We start from the raw sequence: 25,748 nt of genomic DNA on the forward strand, positions 1-25,748 counted from the left end.
ATCAAATTGGTAACCAGTAGTTTAATTTGGAAGCACCAAAAATTATCATGGCCACTGTATTTTTAGAGTCCTTCAATTTCAGTTTAAACTGATTTTCACCCATAAATTCCTGGATTTTTCTAAAAGTGAGTTGGTTTAAACCGATTTTTATCCTAATTTTAAGATGATTAAAGAGCAGCTCCAGAGCTGCAAATGCAGTGTCAAGGTCTCCAGCAATTGCTGTGAGCCAGTGAGAGCCATAGTACCTGCAGTGTTTCTAGCTCCAACCCCCACCAGCAAAAGTGCTTGCCCTCCAGTGCTGCTGATGTGCTGTTTCAACTCCAGCCTCCCCCTTCCCCAGGCAGTCAAGGTGCCTGCTGCTTGCACCACCAATGCAGCATTTGAAGTGGGTCACTCCCTCCAGAAAGACTTCCCCACAGACCCTGCAAAGAAGGAGTGCAGTGCTGCAGTGGAGATGTTCTAGAATAGGTAACATCCACAGCCAACAATTAAGGGGTAGATTATCCACTTTGCACTCGTGCATCCATGTGTGTGCCAATTTTCTACCATGTGCACTGGTTTTTATAATCCGCACGCGTATGTGCAGGTGGCGCGTGCAAGGGGGGGGGGGATTTTTGCAATTTCCGCACGGCAATGCATTCCGGCCTTCCCCAGTTCCCTCCCAATTAAGGAGCGGGCGGGGAGGGAACTTTCCTACCCCCCTACCTAATCTCCCTTCGCCTTCCCCTCTCCTCCCTATCCCTTAAACCCTACCTTTTTCTTTTTTCCTTCTTTGTTACACAACTTACTTACCTCAGCTCCCGAGCTGAAGTAAGTTGCACATGCCGGCTGCTGGGTCTTCAGGACAGTGAACAATGGCGCTGTCCCAGCCTGCCCAGAACACCTCCCCCCCCCGGCCCTACCCTTCGGAGCAGCCCGGCACTTGTATGTATACTGGGCTTTCCGTGCATGGCCGGGCCCCTTTGAAAATTGGCTCGGCGTGCACAAGGCCTGGCTACATGCATAAAGCCCAGATTTTATATGCGCAGAGCTTTTAAAATCTACCTGTAAGTGAGCAGCCGCATTTTGAACCAGCTGCAAGCTCTAGATATATTTTTGTAGGTAATCCCGTCAGCTGCAGCATCCAGGTGCACCTCAGATTTGATGGGCATGGATTTTTGTAACAAGCTAGAAGATGCCTGAGATTTAGACTTCATGGAGAAAAATAAAATCCTGCTGCCTGCTAGCTTTGGGCTCTAATCTGATTCTTTTGCGGCTGGAACCATTCACATAATGACTACTCACAAACATTGGAATGGAAAAGGTAGAGGCAAACATAGACTAATGCTATATGGAGCTGGAAAGTTAGTGTGCTGAAGGGTACTATTAGGGAAGGCAAAGTATGACAAGGTGCACCATAGACTTCCAACAGAATATAAATCTAGGTGTGAAAATATCCCGTAGAAAAAAGTTGTTTAAAGCATGTCCCCAGAAAATAATAACATCTCCTGTTTATGCAGCCCTGGCAGTGTTCACAGAGAGATTTACATACTTGCGAAGCTCATGGCCTGAAGTCCCAATGCTAGGAAGGAATGATCGCTAGAAAGGCATTGGGAGAGGTGTGCAAGATGACCAATGAGCATGAGCACAAATGCTACGCAAAGGAATAAAGCTTTTCAGTTCCAAGGACAGATCCTTTTGTATCTGCAGCCTAAAGGGAGATGCTGCTTAGTGTGGCTTACAACCTTCTCCATACAAGCTGGGAAAATGTCTCCATTGTTTGGGGAAGCAGGATCTTCAACTTTTCAGGGGCTTCTAGCAGCTGAACAGCGGTAACCCTGACATTCTTACTTCTAGTTTGCACTCAGTTTGTTCCTACAGTACATTGTACAGCTCGAGTGGAAATACAGAGTCTTTTGCTCTACGATTTTAGCAATGCCATTCACTACTTCCTCGTATAAAGGATTGTAAAGGTCACCTATTAATTAGTCCAAAAGCAGAACTTATCTTTCTCCTCTGCCTATATTTCTTTCTCAGTCCCATGCCTGGTGCAGCATCCCAAGAGATTCCTTGTGATGACTGGGAAACACGCCGACGTGCAGGAATTTCAGCATCCCTGGTGAGATATGCAGAATGCTCACATGGCGCAGCATGTGCTGTCTGCAGCAATACAAGTAGATGAGCCGAGAGAAGGAGAGAGATCTATGTCCTGCTCTACCAACTCTGACATAGAAAGAGGATGTGCAGTGAAACAAGAAAAATAGATTCCTACCCAAACCAACCTGGTGAAAGCACTGTGCAATGAAAACCATCATTCAGCATCACTTCCTGCACACTGATCTGTTATGACAAGCTTATATGTTTGAGAGGCACTGAAATAACATGAGAAAGTGCACGTGCTTCTCTAATAATATTGAAAAGGGACCAGTCTACCAAAGGCGTGAACACTACACCAATAACACTGAAAGGGGCTGATTTACCAAAGGAGCGCACATTGCACCGATAACACAAAGGTGCTGATTTACCAAAGGCATGTGACTGCAGTGATAGCACTGGGCAGACTGATTTCCCTTTTCACCTTGGTCTGTTAGTGGTGGGTCCTGGGCACCATGTGCTAGGCTGCAGTAAATTTCCTTTGCAGGCCCTGGGGTGCCAGGGATCGTTCCTCCCACTTGCAGGTTCAGAGAGTGCATCTGTTGTCATAGAAGTAAAGTGCAGGCTTAGTGAGGTTTATATGTATTGTAAAGTGAGTTTTATGTTCCCTTTCTGCCTCTCTGAGTCAAACAATGAAGCACACAGAGTTTCTATCAGAGCACAGATTTTTTTTTTTTTGTTGCGTACATTTCCCAGTTTCAAGCAGGCCATATTTCTTGACAGCACATTCCTGCTTCCACTTCCAGCAGAAAGCAGCCATAATTTAATAGTTCTACAGAAAGCAGAGGATTGGACAGAGTAATAACATATCCACAGAGTAATAACATATACAATCATTAGACAATATTCTCGTTGCAGTGGATGAGGTGCTCATCTTCAAAGACCCAGAATGTGATGCGAAAAATAAGACTTTGCCTTTACTTTATACAACACTGACACGCAAACACATGCCTTAGGATGCAGCGCAACCATTACTGAAGCAGCCACATCTAGGGTGGAAGCCTAACTATTTTTTCTGAGCAGGGGCCTGGCAGTAACTAGGCTGGCATTCTCTTATTCTTACCCCGTTGACTGTTGAGCACATAAAGGCAGGGTTGCCTACACCCTATTAAGGAGAAAGACTACTTCTTATTTGCTATAATATTATTTGTTTTCTACTTTCTGATGTCAAAAATTCACTTGCTTTATAAATTTCTCAGTGCAGTATTAAGGCCTCACCCCCTTATCTCCTTCAGATCTCCCCGTTAGCAGCTTTTTCCATCCTGCACAATAATGGGTCTCATCCCTGGTTGCCAGTGACTGAGCTGGGATTTAGAAGCCACAGTACCAGCAGTTGTACCTCGCAGTGGCTTACTCTCACCAGTGAACCGTGCATCTGCATACAAGACTCTTGCCTATGAATGCAGTATTTAAATTCAGGAATGAAAGGGAGTGTGTGGGAACTCTTCAGAGAAGTAAACCTAAGACAGCCATAATCGTTCTTTGTTTACTCTTTGGAAAAGCTTGCAGTCTCCTCCCCATCATCTGTAATTAAGGCCTGATGGACGTCTGCAATACACCACAGAATGTTTCATCACTTCCTCTGTACTTTTAAAAAATGTTTTATTCAGATTTAGTTCATGTTTTATTATTGGTAGCTCAAGGCAATTACATTAAGGTGCTGTCGTTATTTCCCTGTCCCCAGAGGGTTTACAATCTGGTAACCCTATCTCTAAAACAATACAGTGGATCCACTTAAATGAAACCTGAGCGCATGTGTTTTCAGAGGCTGCATTGAGCCTCTGGAATATGCTTTCAGGATCTCTAAAATCAACTCAGGATTTACCCAGTCTTAGGAAATTGCTGAAACTGACCTTTTTAAGGAGGCTTATGCAAACCTGTAGTATTTAGATTGAGACTTCAGAGGAGAACTAAGATTGCATTGGTAACAGATTAGGGGGGAGTTATACTGCCTGATAGTGATCATGATAGGTCTTATCCTATTTTAGAAGTTATTTTAATGTTATAAATATAATTGTTTTATTTGTCATTTATGCTAGCAATTAAGTATGTGGTTTGTGTCCTGCTGAGATTTGCAGATTAGCAGCATGGCTAGGCTGCTGAATAGAACCAGATATCCATTCTGACAGCTCCAGTGGAGCGCACTGTTAACCCGCAATTGGACGTGCGTTTTTGACGAGCTAGCTTTACCCCTTATTCAGTAGGGGTAATAGCGCATCGAAAACGCGCGTCCAACCCCCCCGAACCTAATAGCGCCCGCAACATGTAAATGCATGTTGATGGCCCTATTAGGTATTCCCGCGCGATTCAGAAAGCAAAATGTGCAGCCAAGCCGAAAATTTTACTTTCAGAAATTAGCACCTGCCCAAAGGTAGGTGTTAATTTCTCCAGGTACCGGGAAAATGCACAGAAAAGCAGTAAAAACTGCTTTTCTGTGTACCCTCCGACTTAATATCATGGCGATATTAAGTCGGAGGTCCCGAAAGTTAAAAAAAGTTAAAAAAAACAAAATTTGAAATCGGCCCCCGGCTTGCAGGTTGAAAACTAGACGCTCAATTTTGCCGGCGTCCAGTTTCTGAACCTGTGGCTGTCAGCGGGTTTGAGAACCGAAACTGGCAAAATTGAGCGTCGGCTGTCAAACCTGCTGACAGCCGCCGCTCCTGTCCAAAAAGAGGTACTAGGGACGTGCTAGTGTCCCTAGCGCCTCTTTTTACCGCGGGCCCTAATTTAAATATTTTTATTTACTGTATCGCGCGCACAGGACACTGGCTTGTGCGCGCGCCGGGAGAGCGGGTGTTCGCCCGCTCTCCCGCAACTTTTACTGTACCGACCCATAAGTTAACAGGATAATTAATATCTGGATAATCTAGATATCCAGCTATCTTTGAATATTGGGCCCAAAATGTTCAATTTGGATAACAAATGATAATTTACTCTTTCAGTAAGTACTAGGACTAGAGGGCACTCCATGAATCTCACAGCAGATTTAAAACAAATTGGACAAAATATTTTTTCATTCAGTGCTGAGGAAGGTTGTGGAATTTGTTGTCAGAAAATGTGGTCAAGACATCTAACATAGCAGGTTTTAAAAGGGATCTGGACAAATTCCTGGAGGAAAAGTCCATTATTTGTAAAGTAGACTTGGGAAAACCACTTAGCCCTGGCAGTGAGCAACAAGGAATGGATCACTGAAAAGCCATGGGGGTAACCTGCACAGAGCAGCAATTACAACCCAAAAACAGCAGTTGTATGATTTATTTATTTATTATATTTAGAATTTTTATATACCGACAACCGTTTGCACATCGTATCGGTGTACAAGTAACTTAAAACTTTTTGGCAATGCCTTTACAGTGAACAATAACTATGTATACAAGAACTTACAGCTAATTCAGAAAAAGGAGTAACTATTTACAGGTTCGATGGTAGTTTACAACGCAATTTACAATTTCCAAGGTACAGTGGCATATAATCATTAAACTGAGTAGAGAGCTGGATAGACAATGGAAAGTTACGGGAAGTATGAAGAAAAACATTAGGGTGGTAAAAATAGTTTTCAAGATGGGGTGTTGACAGGGGGGGGGGGGAGAGTGGGGTGGAAAAAGCAGCAAATCGAAGTATTTGCATGGTGGGGAAGTAGCAGCAGATTGTACAAGATTCTTCAAGGAAAAGTACTATACACAGCTCAGGGAGTCATCCGGACAGGGGTTAATGAGTGAAGGGTATGCCTGTAGGAACAGCCAAGTTTTTAGTTTTTTTTTTAATTTGGATGTAGATGTTTCGGTGCGTAAGTCTGGGGGCATGGAGTTCCATAGGGTCAGACCGGCCAGGGAAAAGGCTCTGTTCATTGTGGAGGTGAGTTTAGTGGATTTGATGGAGGGGGTCCGGAGTGTTCCTTGGAGGGCAGGGCGAGTTGGTCTAGCAGAGGTACGAGGAAGCAGAGGAGGGTTGATCCAATGGGTATTTTCATTGTTAATGCTTTTGTGTATGATGGAGAGAACCTTAAACAGGATTCGGTATTGTATTGGTAGCCAGTGGAGCTCGATAAGAGTTGGAGTGATATGGTCACGTTTTCTGGAGTTAGTAAGGATGCGTGCTGAGGCATTCTGTAAGAGTTGTAATGGTTTGGTATATGTGACGGGGAGGCCAAGGAGGAGTGCATTACAGTAGTCTATATTTTGGAGAAAATAATAGACTGTAATACTGTGCGAAAGTCGGTGAAGTAAAGAAGGGGTCTGAGTTTTTTTATAGTTTGTAATTTGAAATAGCAGTCGCTTAGGATGGATTTAATGAAAGGTTTGAACGAGAGCTGGTTGTCGATAAGGACACCCAGGTTGCGGTTGTGGATGGGGAATGACGTGGTAACGTAAGCGGGGGGAATGGATGGTCGAAAATGTTTGATGGAGATGATGAGGAGTTCAGTTTTTTGGGGGTTGAGAGCAAGGTGCATGTCAGTAAGTAGTTGGTTGATAGAGGTCAGGCATGATTCCCAGTTTTGAAGGGCAGGTTGGAGGGAGTCGATAAAGGGGAAAAGAATTTGGACGTCGTCTGCGTAGATAAAATGTTTAAAGCCAAGATTGGTGAGGAGGGTGGTGAGGGGGAACATGTAAATGTTAAATAGTGTGGAAGAGAGAGAGGAGCCCTGGGGAACACCTCGGTCAAGGCTAATTGGGTCGGATTCATTATTGTCAGTGGAGACGATGTAGTGACGGTCTTGTAAGTATGATTTAATCCAGGAGAGGGCGGTGCCAGAAATTCCAATATTACTGAGGATGTTGATTAAGATGATGTGATTAACAGTATCAAATGCGGCAGAGATATCTAACATGGCAAGAAGAAATGTAGTTTCTGTGAGGCCTGATTTCATCAGGCCTCACAGAAAGCAAGGGGAGATCCTGATTCTGATGGACTTGGCCATGCTTGGCACAGATATAAGAGGAGGGTTGAGAGATTAAGTGGATGACCTAGAGCAGAAGTTCATGTTGGGATGCATTTGAAATTTTCTAAGCACAACTTTCGAAAGAGGATGAACCTTAACTGGGCAGACTGGATGGGTCATTTTGGTCTTTATCTGTCAACATTTATTATGTTTCTAATCTAAGTTTGTACCTGAGGCAATGGAAGATGAAGTGACTTGCTCAAGAGCACAAGGAGTATCTATGGGAGAAGCAGGAATTGAATCCTGGCTTCCCTGATTCTCAACCCACTGCCCTAACTACTAAGTTATTCCTCCCCAAACCCTCAATCCCTATAGTTTTCATCCATCAACACTGGCCTGGAGGCAGTTATAGTGGCATCTTTGGTCCAGGAGCCAACTGGAATCTTTGTAGGTTGTGATACCTTTTGTTGAACTAACAATAACAATGCTGCAGGCCATGAGCTTTCAAGAACACACAAGCCCCTATAGCAGATATGGGGCAGCCCACCTGGTCTGGAAAGCTCATGGACTGCGACATACGTTTTTTTTAGTTCAACAAAAGGGAGGCAGAGAGGATGCCATGAAGAGAAATGGGAACATGAAGAGAAATGGGAATGTGGCCAGGAATCTGCATGTTGTTCAGCGTTGCACAATGCGGGTCACAGCAATGTTTGAAGCACTTTCTTGGCAATGGTCACTGTTCAATCTCTCTCTGCTTTGCTATCCAGAGCACAGCATCTCTGCACACCCTCCTCCCCTCCCTTGTTAAATATTCATGGGAGCCGGCGGGACACAAACCTAGTCAGGCCTCTGGAGACTGAAGAAAGGCTGGGGAATGGAGGTAATGATTATACCAATGCCTGAAGCACAATGCTGGATCACATCCTTCTCTTTCTTAAAATAACAAGACTATGCAGGTGCCGCCAGACTCTGCCCCTGCTTTTGTAGATTTATCATTCATTTAACAAAAAAGAAAGGCCCTGAATACAATTGTTTAATAGCACTGTTAACCACTTAGAATCAGAAAACCTGAAAGCTGACTACTTTTCTCAATGTGTAGCACTATAATTAAATAGTAATATAGATTTAAGGCAGAATAAAAGACATTTGCAAATTGTGGTCATTCCTCTTTAAAGTGGATTAGACACCCAATATATTCTGCCACTTGTGTGTTTGCACACATTATTGCTCCAGTAGCTAAGAATACTATCATTCAGTTCTTAAATACCTATGTTGAAGATGCCCACTTAAAACAAATATTTCCCCAGAAACGAGTTGCTCTTATTTTGAAAATGAAAAAGTAACCCTTAATGTGTTTCCATTCATACTACCAGGTTTACCCTACAGATGACCTTGGAAAGGTCCATGTGCTCTAATCTTTGTAAGCTTTTGAAAAAATGCTTTGTAAATCCCTGACTTTAGCTGCATCTTACCACTGGGTGACTACCTAGTTATAGGTCAGTCAGTGAGTCCTGATTGGGTTGTCATGTAATGGAACTCCTTTAAATCAGGATCTGGTGAACAGTCCCTCAAGACCTCCTGGAGGCAGTTAGCCACCTACTCTTCATAGCCCTTCTTACCTAGGGGCCATCAAGATGCCATCATGAAAGATTTCTCACACTGCACTTATGTATTTCCCTCCACATCCCTGCCAATTCCTAGATGAAAGTACTTTCTGTAGTTGAGAGCATGGATTGCAAACTACATTTTGACTCTTCACTGGAGGTCATCTTAAGAGCAGTGCTGGCCCTTCTTTTTTCCATTTCACCTTGGTGGATGAAAGATAATGAGCTGTGGCAATAGCATTCTGAGATGGCTAGCCGGCACTGTCACACATGCAAATCTAAAGCAATCGTAATGACATAAAGTTTCAAAGGAGTTTTGCATATATGAATGACTTGTATGTGTTTATAAGGGATTTTAACAGGCCAAATACACACGTACTTGTGTTTTTGTATGGGAAAGTACATATGAACAAAGTGGGCATGTTTGTGGCATGTTGGGGTGTGGTTTGGATGTTTGCATGTACTTTGCTATTTTATAAAGCACATACACATGAACATCAATAAGAATGTGTAAACGCATTTATACCTGTTATTTAACGCACCAAATTCAAACTTTCATTGTATTTTTGCCCCTGGGATTTAGTGTGCTGGCTTCTCCTGTTGAGTGAAAAGGACAGCTTAATAGGAGTAGAGGCAGAAGGGGGGATTTAATTGTTTTTTTGTAGGTCTGTCCTTCTATCTCATTCAAGATTTACTTCCATTCTTTGGGTGAACCTTTCAGTGGATGACATTCCATTTCTGGGAGTGGGGACATGCCACTGGGACTGATGAGAGCTTACTGGGTGTCTGTGTGTGTGTGTTTCACTGGGGCTAACTGTGTGTGTGTGTGTGTGTGTGTGTGTGTTTCACTGGGGCTAATTGTGTGTGTGTGTGTGTGTGTGTTCTGACAGAGTCTTGGTCATGGACGGAAGCAGACACAAAGGAATCTGAGGACCGGAACGAGATTCAGGACAGGGACCAAGAGCGGGACATGGCTTCGGGCAAGGATGACCCTCCAGAGGCTTGTGCTGCAGATGAGAAGAAGGCCTTGTACCACAAAGCGCCCTATACAGCCCCCCATGGGCTGGTCACGGACCATGACAGTGGCACGCCAGGAAAGGTGGACGAGGAACCAGGGATTCAGGACATCAAAGCTGGATCACGGACATCAGGGACATCAGGACTGGAACACGGAACATCAGGACATCAGCAGAGACCAGGAAGGAAACAATGAGGGATCCCACGAAGAACAAAGAATGTCAAACAGGAGTGAAGATGAGAAGTCCTAGGGAGGACTAACCCCTTGCGAAGGCAAGGACTGAATGAGCGAGAAGCCCTTTTATAAGGCTGGACTAGGAGACGCCCAGGGAGGAGTCCGAGGTGAGCCAGGGGGACCACACCTTCGCTGTCCCTTTAAGATGGGGAGAGAGGCGTGGCCTCACCCCTTAGGAGAAGGGGGCAGGAACTTGGAGAGCGGTCATGCTGCCGCACCGGACGAAGCAGACCCTGAGGCGTCGGAGCGTCTCCTGCCGCGAAGAGGAGATGGAGGGTGGCTCCTGCCACTGAAGAGGAGCTCCGGAGTGGCCTCCAGGCCGTGTGAGGAAAACTGGTCAATGGCTCCTGTCGTTGGAAGGTCCGGGGGTGGTTCCAGGCCACGGAAAAGACCCCTGCTTCTGCTGCCTCCGGGCCGCACACACAAAGGCAGCAGCAGCCTCTGCCGCTTGAAGATGGTGTCGGGGCTGTCAGGCAAAGGTGCAGGAGAGAGGTAAGAGGCCTCCCGTGGCTCTGGCCACGGGAGGAATCATAACAGCATCTTTACACGTAAAACCTATTCCCAGGATTCTGTGCAAAACTGCATCAAGATCATATGGTTTTGCATATTCATTCTGATTGCTTGCATTTTTTCTCACCCCCTAGTTCCCTTGAGGCATTGACATCCTGGGGGTAGGAGGCTCTGTGGTTGAACTCTCTCTGCAGGTCATGCCAGGCCTGTCTCATGATGTAGGCATTCCTTGTGACCCCCTTTGGATGGGTAGCGAAAAAACAAAAGGATCGGTGTAACAAAGGATTCTTTATTCGAACTTGCCCAACTCTGGCCAAGTTTCGCTCACATATGAGCTGCCTCAGGGGCTACTACAGACAAAATAAAATTAAAATCAAAACACACATATATAAGAGACAAATTAACATAGATGTATGTGAAAACTGTAACTCACTTGTATAGAAATTAAATACACCCAATTGTGTGCACATATGACAACATGTAAATTGAAACGTACAAACATACATGTAAGTAAATGACTAAATGTGCAAACATCACTAAATGAATAAAAAATCACACTGGCTTGCATCTGTATTGCATGGTTTTTGAATTTTCAATATGTTTGCATATGTGTGTCTCAGCACAATGGATGTAGATATACCAAGGGGAAAACATAGACTATAGAAATGGATATATAGTTGTAACAAAGATACCTGTACAAATGGGTTCTTTTGGATAAACCAACTTCAACGTGACACCATCACAAAATACTGAAAATGATTCTAAAAAAGACAACTTGGTGTTAAAATTGAGTATGTACATACTATGAATGTAAATACAGATACATTATGAAGATCTGTATAATTAAAATAAAAAATATAATAAATATCAGTAGACTACTGAAATTTTATTATAAAAATAGAACAATTTGGAAAATCTTTTTTTTTTTGTGGAAATATCTTTATTAACCAAGTAACCCAAAATACAGTACAATGTACATAGAGAAATGCATGAAGTGCTACATAAGTATCAGGAAGATGATATAAAGAAAACATGGAGCATAAGATAAGTGAATCAAGTGGCATCATTGTGCTAAACCATGAGGCATCTCTTTACAAAAAGCCATTGGTGTACTGTACATCCTTTCCAGCAAAAGAATCTCTTGATTACATCGGTTAAGATTTTATATTTTACCCATCGGACCCCTATCATATCTCCCATCCCACCCCATATCTGATGTCATCCCCCCCCCCCCCCCCCCCCCCGTCACCATGACCTTTACCCATCGGACCCCTATCATATCTCCCATCCCACCCCATATCTGATGTCATCCCCCCCCCCCCCCCCCCCCGTCACCATGACCGTACAACTAAGCAACCAAACGACTAAACTGCTTACAGGATATTTTATATGATCACCTAACACAAGATGGGAGTTCATGTACTTCTGAGAATGTGAATACCTCTGTGTTTGGAAAATCATTTTATAAAAATAAATTCTAAAAACGAATAAAATAAAAGGAATGAAAAATAAAAAATAAAATGATAATAAAAGAATAAATAAAAGTAACAACATAGTGCTCTAGGGCCACAGAGAATGGTGAAATATCGACTGCAAACAAAAATTGGATGTACCTGTCTATTTTAAATGTGTGGAAATATGCAATTTTATGTATGAACAGAGTTACCTTAACGATGTCTGTGCAGTCAATGCCACAGATGTTGTATTCAGAAATGTGCACACACAAACACGAAACAATCGTATCACTGGTCAATAGTTCATGTAAATCAATCTAGCCAAGTATATGTAGGCCCCTCACTCTAAGGGTCTGTCAAAACATACAGACTCCTAAATAGGTATGGGGCCACCTTGCTTAATTAAAGCAAGGTGGCCCCATACCTATTTAGGAGTCTGTATGTTTTGACAGACCCTTAGAGTGAGGGGCCTACATATACTTGGCTAGATTGATTTACATGAACTATTGACCAGTGATACGATTGTTTCGTGTTTGTGTGTGCACAAGTAAGGTACGCTGGAATACAGTGGTGAACGGGTGGAAGTTTGTATATTCAGAAATGTGCCATATGTGATTGACTAAGTATCAAAATCTTACCGCTGTGAGTGCAGTCAATGCCACTCAAAGTAGTATTGGAATAATTGATCAAGTTTCTGAATCTGAAAAATATTTAATAAAATGTTGCCAATTGCTGAAGGTAGTGTGTAATAGCAGCACATAGATGATAACAAATATAGGCTACCTTTTTGTCCGCTACTGTGTCCTATTTTGAGAGCAAGCAATGTAAGCCATAAATTACGATAAGTTATATTTCGGGCAGAGTGGTGCAATGAAATGTCATAACAAATACCGGAGGTACTGACAGAACATAAGTAACTCACTGTGTAATGCCGTCTCTCATAATAAGTGGCAATAGGGGGCTCTCCCATATTCAAACAATTACTGTGAGCATCGGCAGGAAACTGTAAAAACAAATTTAACAATACCTTAAGAATTATTGTGGTAGAAAAAGGGGATTCTGGTGAAAAACGGCGTAAATTCTTACCCGCAGCACATATTGAAGCAGAAAACAGCAAGTTGGAAAAATGAGGGCATTTAAATGCTGTTATCGTGATATTTAGGGGAAAAGCCCGTCAAAAATTGAACATGCTCATTGAGGTTATCTTTGGACCTCTACTGATAACACCGAATGGGTGACCAGTCAATCAACCAGCGGCAGCCCGATTCTATGTGTTTATAAATTGTGACCAAAAATATGCGAATAAACAGATAGAGGGGAGTAAATTGTAAAATCGAAAAACTCCTTGAAATCAAATGGCATGTTGAAACGACGGGATGAAAAGTTAAAAGAAAAATTGCCGGCCAGAAATGAGTCTGTTCCAATGCGGTGGTAGTTCCCTTTCCCTGCAAATAATCGAAATCGGCCCGATGTTGTATGTTAAAAGAAAATATTGATAATAAAATTACTTGTAAAAACTAGGGCATTTAAAAGTGTACAGGTGATATTCTTTTATGAAAAGCCCGCTATAGGTTGAGTTTGTGCAGTGCAGTTGGCGTCCCCTTGGATGGGGACAGCATATCTTCATTTTCCACCACCAGGGAGGCCAGCCTGACCACATCCCTGGTGATGAAGTTGGGCAGTTTTGCTGGAGGGGCCATTTTGAAATGAGTCCACACCAGAAAACCAGAAAAACACAAGTTCCCAAGTATATGTGTACTATAGGGGATGGAGATATGCAGATTTTAAAACCTGAGCAGATGAGTCTGTGCAGATTCTAAAATATTAGAGCAATTCTCCAGACTTCTATCTGTGCATATATGGAGATGCATAGAGAAGTTTGAAAGTTGGGCTCAATGCCTTATAGCTGCTGATTTGATCTCTTGCCTTTTATTAACTTCAATTTTATTTTTTTAACACATCTCTCCATCAAACGGTCAAGACATGCTACAGCATAATGAAAGTTAAAGCACAAAATGTTCCTTTTCTTGGCTGAGTGACACTAATGGATTCCACCAATGACTGATTTGTAAGGCTTGGTCTACCACCCTCTAGGGAATCATCATAAGGAGTATGGAAAGCCCTATAGTAGAGTGCTGAAGACTACTTTACTTGTCTTAGTAGATTTACAAATAGCGTACTGCCCTGGGATAACTTCATAAACTTTGCACTGAGGCTGCAGCTAAAAAACGCAATTTGGGTATATTTAAAAAGAACACAGCCTCTGTCTCTCTGAAAAAATAGCTCTCTAGAAGATGGCATAGTCTCATTTTCCCTTAGCAGTTACATATACTGATCACAAAAATAGAGCAAGATTACGCTGTCTGTTTTGCTCTCAGAGTCTCCTTACTTTTGGATGTGATCATCTTCTGCAGCCAAGGTGGTACAATATCTATATTCATTCCACATTGTTTCTGAAATAAGCATGGATGTCTTGCTGTTCCAAGCTGAGCTGCAACAGTAATAATCTTGCCATGAGTCCCTGAAAGTTTCACTCAATTCTGGAAATGGGTAAAAAAATTGATTTGCACCTGCCAGCACACAAGAGGAAACCACTGTTTTTACAGCAGATTACTAGGGGATTTAAGGGTTAAGAAATCCCCAGTCAGTCTTAGCCTGATACATTTATTCCCTTGTAAATCTCAGTATCAAAACAAGTTTGCCTAGTTCTAATTGGTAAACTTACTCCTTTCAACCAGAATCAGATATCTAACCCATTATTCAGTCTGAAAGCTTTCCCTCATTCCATTACTCTATTTGCTATATCTGCCACACACTCTCTGGACAATTATTCACCTTACCCATTCTATATTCTTCTCAGCTGTTTCCTTCTTTCTCACCTAGCCCCTCACTGATTTTTCTGTTTTACTCCTCAGTTTTCCATCTCTTCCCTTGCTTGCAGCCACATGCCAGGCTTTATGATGCAAGGTCTCCTCCTCTGTATACTCCATCTTTGATCCTGATTTGCGAACCCTAGAAAATTCTGATGAGGAACATTTTAGAAGGCAAATTGACTTGCCTTTATCCCCCACTGGACTAGAGATATGTTAAGAGGAAGATAGCAGAAAACTGGTCAATATTTTATCCAGTCTGAGCTTGTCCTTCCTAATGAAGATCTCTTTCTCCATCTCTTTCTGTCTATACTATGCTACTCTGCATCTCTTGAGGTCCTTCCCTCCTATGGCTTCTCCCTTATTAATATTTAATATTTAGGGCTTTTGATTTTAGGTGTTTATAAATTGTAAATTTAGGTGTTTATTTTCCAGCTAATTAAGGGTTCTTTGTGTTACCAAAAACTGGTGATTATCAATGTTTTTGTTGTACAGTTACTATTGTTGGGTACCTTTCAGGTTGAATCAAATACATATGTAGCAAGCTACTACAAACCAGGTTCCTTCCCCCATGAATTTATCATGTGTTTCAGCTTTAAAAAATGGTCCGAACTGTGTCTGGATCTGAGTGATGTGTTTTGGACCTGTCAAGCCACCACAGTCAAGGTGAAGAAATATAAAAATACATCAAAACCCCTGTGTGCTCTCCTGTGAATGACAAATGTTCTACAAGAACCAGCATCCAGCACTCAGTGTTAACAAGTTGGGAAAAGGACTGTATTGTAGGGGTGTGAATCATGTGATCGATCGTCTTAATGATCGATTTTGGCTGGGGGGGAGGGAAATCTTATCGTCGTGTTTTTTTTTTTGTTAAAAATCGTTAAAAATCGTAAATCGGGGGAGGGCGGGAAAACCGGCACACCAAAAAAACCCTAAAACCCACTCCGAACCTTTAAAACAAATCCCCCAAAATGTTTTAAATTACCAGGGGTCCAGTGGGGGGGTCCCGATGCAATCTCCCTCTCTCTGGCCACGGCTGCGTTGAGAGAAATGGCGCCGGTGGCCCTTTGCCCTTATCATGTGACAGGGCAAAGGTAGCGCCGGCGCCATTTTGGTACCTGGTTCCCGACGTCACACATACAGGAGATCGCCCCCGGACCCCTGCTGGACCCCCAGGGACTTTTGGCCAGCTTGGGGGGGCCTCCTGGCCCCCACAAGACTTGCCAAAAGTCCAGCGGGGGTCCGGGAGCGACCTCCTGCACACGGGCCGTATTGCCAATCTTCAAAATGGCGCCAGCGCTACCTTTGCCCTCACTATGTCATACGGGCGACGTCGCATGATAAGGGCAAAGGGCCACCGGCGCCATTTCTCTCAACACAGCCGTGGCCAGAGTGAGGGAGATCGTGTCGGGACCCCCCACTGGACCCCAGGTAATTTAAAACATTTTGGGAGGGGGGGATTTGTTTTAAAGGTTCGGGGTGGGTTTTAGGGTTTTTTTGGTGTGCGCCGGTTTTCCCACGCCCTATTTAACGATACAATACAAATGCCCCTGATGATAAATCGGGGGCATTTGTATTGTATCGTGCACAGTCTGTTATCTGTAGATGTAGTTTTGTGATTTATATGTGATTTTATATTGATTGTTATGATGTATGCTTTTATCTTTTGGTTGTTCTTTACTTGTATTGTAAATCAGAGGAAAGAAATGGGTGACCGATTATATTCCAGGAGAGAAGTTCAAGGAAACAGAGAGTTCCTGAAGAGGAAAAACCAGATCAAAAACACAGACACCTCAGATGTCTACCAAAGGTGAAGAGGACATAGAGGAAGAGGAAAAGAAAAGTATAGCCTGACAAACAGACTCAGCTGCTAATTCCTCTGCCCTCTTGTCACTTATTTGCAAATAAGGATCCTCTGTGCTTATCCCATATACTCTTCAGCAATTGGGATAAGCACAGGCAATCCTTAGTTTAAAAATAAAATGAAGAGAAAGCAGAAGAATTAAGAGCCGGGTCTGTCTGACAGGCTGCATTTTCCTCCTCTTCCTCTGCTGGCATTTGAATGTCTATCCATGGCAGTCTATTTTTGTATGGGGGTCTATCCCCACTCCCCAGCTAGTCACAAAAGCAGGGAGCCTCCCATGCAGGGGAGCCTCCCCCATGGGCTTGTGATTAACTATTGGGCCTCCCCAATCCTCCATCTCCTCCATCAGTGTGAAGAGAAAGGTTTGACAGGGTATCAGCTATTTATTACTTCTTTTTTTACCGCATGCATGCTAAATCTTTTTGCATGGCTCATTAAGGGGGTATGCAAATTACTGTACTAAAAGAGCCCAAGGCTCAGTGCGTATAAAAGTATCCTGTTATGTGCATATTTTTATGCGACTTGCAGAGAGGCATTTCAGGGTAGAGTTGGAACTTATATGCATACTTTTTGCTTTTAAAAATTATGTGCGTAAGTTATGTCTGCTGAAGAGGTGTAATTTTACATGCAGTTATTTGTGCATGCCCTGGGTCAATTACCCAAGAATGTACAAAGTAAGTTCGCTTTGAAAATCCTTGGTAAATTCTGCCCATTCAATATTTTTGGCAAGCGCAAGCTAGAACTGTGCAAAGCAAATTTTATTCCATTGGCCTCTAAGTCAGTCAGGAAATACTGAAACTGATCCAAATGACAACTTTTCCCCAAAAAAAAATCATCCCACCAATGGCAGCTGTCAGTAAACATCTCTGCTTTGTCATTTTTAGGGTTCAATTTGGTTCTCATTTTCCTTCAGTTCTAAATATATTTTTTATGTCCAACTTTAATACATGGCTACTAAAGATGGCAGAAGAGAAAGAGAGCAAAAGACACACAGAGAAAGAAAGACAGATGTCGTAAGAATTTTTCATGCAATTAATTGACCTCAGAGTGGCTCACTACCTGCTGAGTTCCAGTCAATTATGACCTTCAGGAACTGCAGTAAAGAAATCTCCCTTGTACCGAGCCTTTTATTTGAGAAGCTGGTATGTCATTATTCTTTTTTCTTTCTATTACTAAAAAGACATTCTTACCCTCTACTACTTTGATTAGGCAGTTCGTGATGGAGTTAAACAAACAGCATGGCTATTATTTTAACTCCTACATGCTAGGCTAATTGCTAGTGAAGGTTCATTTTCTTTGCTGCACCATATGCACCATGGCCTGCAGCAGTATTGTGTGGCATGCCCTGTGCATATAGACAAGGTTATTATTCAGTACAGAACGACAACATGCTACCACCAGGACCCCCGTGGGACTGGTCACTGCTAGTTCTATTCCCTCAGCTTTTGTTTTCCAATACAACAATTGGACAAGCTCCTTTGTATAACAGAAGGCGCACAAGGTCACCATCCCATGCTGCCGGCCATCTTTATTAACAAGCCAAACATGAGCATTTAAAGCCAAAACTGGGCAAGTGCTGTTCTGCATTAAAAATGGGACAAAAGTAAGGGATAGCTAAGAATCTGCCCATGTATAGGTGTTGCGCTTGCCGGCCATGGAACTCCGCGACTGGCCGCGCTCACCTTTTGATGCCACGTTCCCCCTCCGCAGGCAGGAGCCATCGCAGCTGCCGCCACCACTGCACCTCTTCATCACGGCTCGGAGCCACCACTGATGCCGCCAACTTCTTGCACCTGCCAGCATTCCCTTAAGTGTGCGTGCACACCTCTCTCCTCCTCTTAAAGGGGCCGCGGCGGAAAAACCTCCGCAGTCCTCCCTGATGATGTCAGCATTTCCAAGCTATTTAAAGCCAGGCCCTGCCCTTGGTCCTGGCCTCTGCAAAAGGTCAAACTCCATGTGAGTAGCTGGTTGCCTGACTCCGTGTTCCTGACTCCGTGTTCTGACCCTTTTGTCTCGTCTTCTCCTGGACTGACTCTTGGCTCTGACCTTGGACCTCCTCTGGACTCTGCCTGATCACCACCTGGTACATTTCCTGGACTCACCTGTTTGCTGCCTACATCGACCCTTGGCCTACCCGCTGAATTCCATTGCTAGCTATCTGCCCTGACCCTTAGAACTTCTTGACTCTTCTTTCATCTGCCGTCCATCATGGAAACCTTCGTCACTGGAGACCTGCGCCTAAGTCCAGCTGGTCCTGGCAGCCAAAGACTCAACCTGAAGGGAACGTGGGCTGGTAGTGGTGAAGGTCCTGTTGGGTCTCCGCACTGACCAATACCGCCTGCCGGTATTGGTCAGGTCCCCTCTTTGCAGTTAGGGTCAACCTCGTCTCAGTCCAAGGGTCCATTCATTCAACAGTTTCAACATTAGGGTCCCTGTTAGACCCTTCTTGAAGTGTGGGGTACAGTCCTGGATCCTACACTTTAGGGAGGATATCAATGAAAAAGAAACAGATAAAGGTTCAGAGAAGGGCCCCTGAATGAACTAAATGGATGTAGGAGCTGTCTTTCAAGGAAAGATTTATGAAATTAGATCTTATTTCACTAGAATAAAGAAAGTTGAAAAAGGATAGAATTGCATTATGCAAATACTTTGAGATATTGTACAAGGATCATGCAGGGAAACATTTAACCTATGATTAGCTACAGAAAAATGGGCAACATCTAGGGTTAAAACAGGGCTTCCAAAGCCTGACAATGTGACCCCCACAATGGGGTCATAATGAAACACCTGGTACACATTTGCATATATTGGGCCTCCAATGTAGAGAAATTATGCTCATGCATATTCATTGTGGATATTATAAAAGCCAGAATGGCTTTGAGTTCAGTAGGAGAGGCATAGCAAGCCTCAGATTAGAGAGATGCAGGTCAAATAATTTCCAGAGAAAGTTTTTTTAACACTGAAAGTTAGGGATGTGAATCGTTTTTGAACGATTAAAATTATCGTCACGATCTCCCTCTCTCTGGTTAAGAGAAATGGCGCCGGTGGCCCTTTCCCCTTATCATGTGACAGGGCAAAGGTAGCGCCGGCGCCATTTTGGTTCCTGGCTCCCGACGTCACGCATGCAGGAGATTGCCCCCGGACCCCCGCTGGACCCCCAGGGACTTTTGGCCAGCTTGGGGGGGCCTCCTGACCCCCACAAGACTTGCCAAAAGTCCAGCGGGGGTCCGGGAGCGACCTCCTGCACGCGGGCCGTATTGCCAATCTTCAAAATGGCGCCGGCGCTACCTTTGCCCTGTCACATGATAAGGGCAAAGGGCCACTGGCGCCATTTCTCTTAACGCAGTCATGGCCAGAGAGAGGGAGATCGTGCCGGGACCCCCCCCACTGGACCCCAGGTAATTTAAAACATTTTGGGGGGGTTCGGGAGGGTGGGGGATTTGTTTTAAAGGTTCGGGGTGGGTTTTAGAGTTTTTTTGGTGTGCCGGTTTTCCCGCCCTCCCCCGATTTACGATTTTTAACGATTTTTTAAAAAAACAAAACACGACGATCAGATTTCCCTCCCCCCCCCAGCCAAAATCGATCGTTAAGACGATCGATCACACGATTCACACCCCTACTGAGAGTCATCAAGGGGTAGCATTTGGGAAAATTGTGTTGACCACATGAATAGAGATGAGTGAAAGCCTAGAAGAAGACTAGAGGACAAGACAAGAAGATGAGTGGCTATGATGATCTGCATGGGTCGGTGCTAATCCAGGGAGATGACATTTATTGAGCCAGGAGGAAAGGCAATTCTTCCTCTGGAAGACAGGATTGTCTAAACCTGTGATTTTTTTTTTTTTTTAAGTTTTTATTTGCGTTCATCTGGACAGTGATTGGCAGATGGAACAAAATGTACTTTTGATCTCCCTTCATCCTAATCTGACATATATATATATATATAACCACAAAATCGGCAATGCCTACCTCGCTAGCGCTTGATATACGCCACAAAAAGCCCCTAACCAAAGGGGGAAAAAAGGAAAAATCACCTTCGTCACTGGAGACCTACGCCTAAGTCCAGCCGGTCCCGGCAGCCAAAGACTCAACCTGCGGGGAATGTGGGCTGGTAGTGGTGAAGGTCCTGTTGGGTCTCCGCACTGACCAATAACCCCTGCCGGTATTGGTCAAGGGGGGCCCCTCTTTGCAGTTAGGGTCAACCTCATCTCGGTTATTAACTCAGAAGGAAGGTAATAGTCTAGGGTTAGACAAACAAAAACTTTTTTTTTAATTTTTTATTTTCAAATTTCACATAATTACATGAATACATTCTAATTAGAACACGTACATATACCTACAGGTAATAATTAACATACATATTTCCATCTAATTCCAATATTTAAACAATTAAGTGTATGTACCTAAATAGAGGGGGGGCAGAGAAAATAATGAGCGAATACACTATTACCATTATTACAAACGTATAAGGTAGGAGAGCAACCTTATTACAATTATGTCGATCCCTCTCTGGGAGTATTTTGAAAGTGACCAATCAGAGAATCCCTGAGCTGCTCTGGCTCAAAAAATACGTAGTTATTATTTAGGAACCTAACACAGCATTTGCTAGGATATTTCAAAACATATCGGGCTCCTAAACTAAGAACTCTTTCTCGCATATCAAGAAATTATTTTCTGCGCTGCTGTGTTATTTTCATTACATCAGGGTATATCCAACTCTGAGCTCCATAAAAAGAGGCTAACCTATTTCTAAGGAACATTTTCAACACATAATTACGATCTGATAGAAATGCAAATGTTACAAGCATTGACTTCCTTTCTTTAATTTCTGAATCTAATGATAGCTCAAGTAAATCTGAAATGTCCACAGATAAGGTATGCCTCTCTTCATCTTCCTCACGTCCCGGTTGGGGAAGATAGTACACCTTAGTACATACTGGAAGCGCTGATTCAGGGATTTTCAAAATCTGCTTCATATAAATTTTGAAGAGTTCTACCGGTGAGATCATTCTAACAACCGGAAAGTTTATTATCCTTAAATTTAGTATTCTTAGATTATTTTCCACTCTTTCCATTCTTTTTTCTAATGCAGTATCAGACTTGCCGAAACTTTGTTGTAAAGTCTCCATTTTTTGTAATTCTTTCCTCATGGTTTTCAATCTTAAGATTAAAAGTCCCAATCAAGTTGTTGTTTATCATCATCTGATTCTTTGCTTCGCTTGTAGTTTGAGCTATTAATTTTAAAGCAGTTTCAATTGCTTTTAAGGCAGACCAAACATTCCCCAAAGTTATTTTCTCTGGTTAATACTCACTGACTGGCCTTCTCTCGATTCCCATGTGGTTGCCGAATGCTCCAGAATACCTGCAGTTGTAGTTGCAGCCTTCACCTGACTTCCTCCACCCAAGGAACCAGGTTCTCGTGCAGCTTGACTGCCTCCTCCTCATGAGGTACTTCCTCCTTCCACCCCCGTCCCGGGTTCCACCCGGTTTGCTTCCAGAGACTCTCTATGGAATTCGCTCTGGGAATCAGCTGTTACCGGAGGCTCTTCAGCTTGCACGGGTTGCATCAGCCTGATCGGCTTGCCTGGGCTCAGTGTGAAGTCCAGGGTCAAGGGGGATGGCATTCGCCCCTGGAAGGGATCAATCACGGGTGAGCTCAATATTGCTCTCTGAACTTTCCCCTTCTTTTTAGTATGAGGCATTATTTTATAGGAATATTTAATAGGAAGAGACACCGCTAGTCTGCCTTCACCGCATCCTACCTGGCAGCCATCTTCAAACAAAAACACTTTGATTGACACAAACCTCAAAGTGTAGCTTCACCAGAGGGCCCATGGTCTCCAGGACAGGATGAAGCAGAATTTTTATTTCATTCAGCATTATGCAGGTCATGGCAGTCCCACTTTAACAGGCATGTCTCAAATTGTTCCCACTTGACTTGGGTCAACCTAGGTGGACCCATCCAGTACCAGCTTCCACTGCATTCTGGGACTTACAGACAGCCATGTCCAATTTTCTAAAAATAAACAAAGATTACTTATCCTAGAATGCAGCAAAATTGGTATTGAGAATATCCAGACTGGATTTAAGCCTGTCAAGATTGACTGGAGGCAGGTGGAAACAACAGAGTAAGGAGAATAAGGATGCCTTTTCTGGAGACATTTTTAAGGAGTTATAATCAAACTTACATGATACATTATTCATTTTTGTAAGCATTGCTTGAGGCTCAGAGAATAAATGAAGACCTTGGGCAGTGCCACACATTTCCCTTTTGCTGCTGTTGTCAGTGTATAAAATTGGAAGTATTTGGCAGAAGGAAAGATAACATATGAATCTGGGCATTATTTCTCTCACCCATTTCCTCCTGTGATATTTCCACTTTGGTTTCAAGGTTCTGCAGACAAGTGAAAGTTCTTTTGAGCCATTCAATGCATCTGGTGACATACAGCCAAGCTGTGCCCGCTGCTGTGTCCTCATTGGCATACCTGGAAACTTTTACATAAGAACGTAAGACATGGCATACTGGGTCAGACCAAGGGTTCATCAAGCCCAGCATCCTGTTTCCAAAAGTGGCCAATCCAGGTTACAAGAACCCGGCAATTCCCAAACATTAAATTGATCCCAAGCTATATTCCTTAGTGATTAATAGCAGTTTATGGACTTCTCCTCTAAGAACTTATCCAAACCTTTTTTAAACCCAGTTACACTAACTGCCGTAATCACTTCAGCTCTGTGTTCACTAAAGAATCACTTCAGCTCTGTGTTCACTAAGGAAGACCCTGGAGAAGGACCATCTCTACACAACAAAAAACTGGAGGGAAGTAGAATAGATGAAAATCCTTTTACAGTAGAAAATGTGTGGGAAGAGCTAAAGAACCTGAAAGTGGACAAAGCCATGGGGCCTGATGGGATTCATCCAAGGATATTGAGGGAGCTCAGAGATGTTCTGGCAGCTCCGCTGTGTGACCTGTTCAATAGATCCCTAGAAACGGGAGTGGTCCCGAGTGATTGGAGAAGAGCGGTGGTGGTCCCGCTTCACAAGAGTGGGAACAGGGAGGAGGCTGGCAACTACAGACCGGTCAGCCTCACTTCGGTGGTGGGAAAAGTAATGGAGTCACTGCTGAAAGAGAGAATAGTGAACTATCTACAGTCCGGAGAATTGATGGACCAGAGGCAACATGGATTCACCAGGGGAAGATCCTGTCAGACAAATCTGATTGACTTTTTTGACTGGGTAACCAAGGAATTGGATCAAGGAAGAGCGCTCGATATCATATACTTGGATTTCAGCAAAGCTTTTGACACGGTTCCGCACAGGAGACTGGTGAATAAAACGAGAAGCTTAGGAGTGAGTGCCGAGGTGATGACCTGGATTGCAAATTGGTTGACGGACAGAAGACAATGTGTGATGGTAAATGGAACCTTCTCTGAAGAGAGAGCGGTTTTAAGTGGTGTACCGCAAGGATCGGTGTTGGGACCGGTCCTGTTCAATATCTTTGTGAGCGACATTGCGGACGGGATAGAAGGCAAGGTTTGTCTTTTCGCGGATGACACTAAGATCTGCAACAGAGTGGACACGCCGGAAGGAGTGGAGAGAATGAGACGGGATCTAAGGAAACTGGAAGAGTGGTCGAAGATATGGCAGCTGAGATTCAATGCCAAGAAGTGCAAAGTCATGCATATGGGGAATGGAAATCCGAATGAACTGTATTCGATGGGGGGGGAAAGGCTGATGTGCACGGAGCAGGAGAGGGACCTTGGGGTGATAGTGTCTAATGATATGAAGTCTGCGAAACAATGCGACAAGGCTATAGCAAAAGCCAGAAGAATGCTGGGCTGCATAGAGAGAGGAATATCAAGTAAGAAAAGGGAAGTGATTATTCCCTTGTACAGGTCCTTGGTGAGGCCTCACCTGGAGTACTGTGTTCAGTTCTGGAGACCGTATCTACAAAAAGACAAAGACAAGATGGAAGCGGTACAGAGAAGGGCGACCAGGAAGGTGGAGGATCTTCATCGGATGACGTACGAGGAGAGATTGAAGAATCTAAATATGTACACCCTGGAGGAAAGGAGGAGCAGAGGCGATATGATACAGACTTTCAGATACTTGAAAGGTTTTAATGATCCAAAGACAACGACAAACCTTTTCCATAGGAAAAAAATCAGCAGAACTAGGGGTCACGATTTGAAGCTCCAGGGAGGAAGATTCAGAACCAATGTCAGGAAGTATTTCTTCACGGAGAGGGTGGTGGATGCCTGGAATGCCCTTCCGGAGGATGTGGTGAAGACCAGAACTGTGAAGGACTTCAAAGGGGCGTGGGATAAACACTGTGGATCCATAAAGTCAAGAGGCCGCCAATGAAGAGTGGATGACTCGCCAGAATGATGGCTACTGCTTGGAGACAATACCCTTATTCAATAAACGTACACATGCTTACTGTGACTCCAACATCGTTCTAGCTTCAACAGCAAGAGGAAATGTGGAATAAAGGATTTGCACTCACAAAGAGGGGAGTAGCTGGCTTGTTACGGCGGTTACTACCCCAAACCAAATAAGCCTGATACTTCAATTTCTATGCATATACAGCATAGTTCTCTGCTTCAACGGCAGGGGAGAAGAAAAACTGATACTACACACATCCAGCAGAGCTCTCTGCTTCAACGGCAGGGGAGAAGAAAAAAGGGTTCACACTCACAAAGCGGGGAGTAGCTGGCTTGTTACGGCGGTTACTACCCCAAACCAAATGTGCCTGATACTTCACTTTCGATGCATATCCAGCATGGCTCTCTGCTTCAACGGCATGGGAGAAGAATAAACTGATACTTCAAGCATATCCAGCATAGCTCCCTGCTTCAACGGCAGGGGAGAAGAAAAACAACCAATAAGGGCTGTATAACATAGTCTGGGTAAAACAAATAAGCATGGGTGTAGCTTGCTTATTGCGGCGGTTACTACCCCTACTACCCCTAACTAATCAAGCTAGATATTTCACTTGGATGCAGCTCCATCACTGCTTTCTTTTTTTTTTTTTTTTAATTTTATTTTTATTAAGCATTTTTCTTTTACATTGAAATATCAGATATTGTATACCAAAATTTTACATAAAATACAACATAACAGAAATATTTACTCATACAAATCTGTAAATAGAAATTTTCTTTTTAGCAATAATGAAACCTAT

The sequence above is a fragment of the Rhinatrema bivittatum genome, chromosome 8, assembly GCF_901001135.1.
Source record: "Rhinatrema bivittatum chromosome 8, aRhiBiv1.1, whole genome shotgun sequence".
In the NCBI taxonomy this organism is placed as follows: domain Eukaryota; kingdom Metazoa; phylum Chordata; class Amphibia; order Gymnophiona; family Rhinatrematidae; genus Rhinatrema; species Rhinatrema bivittatum.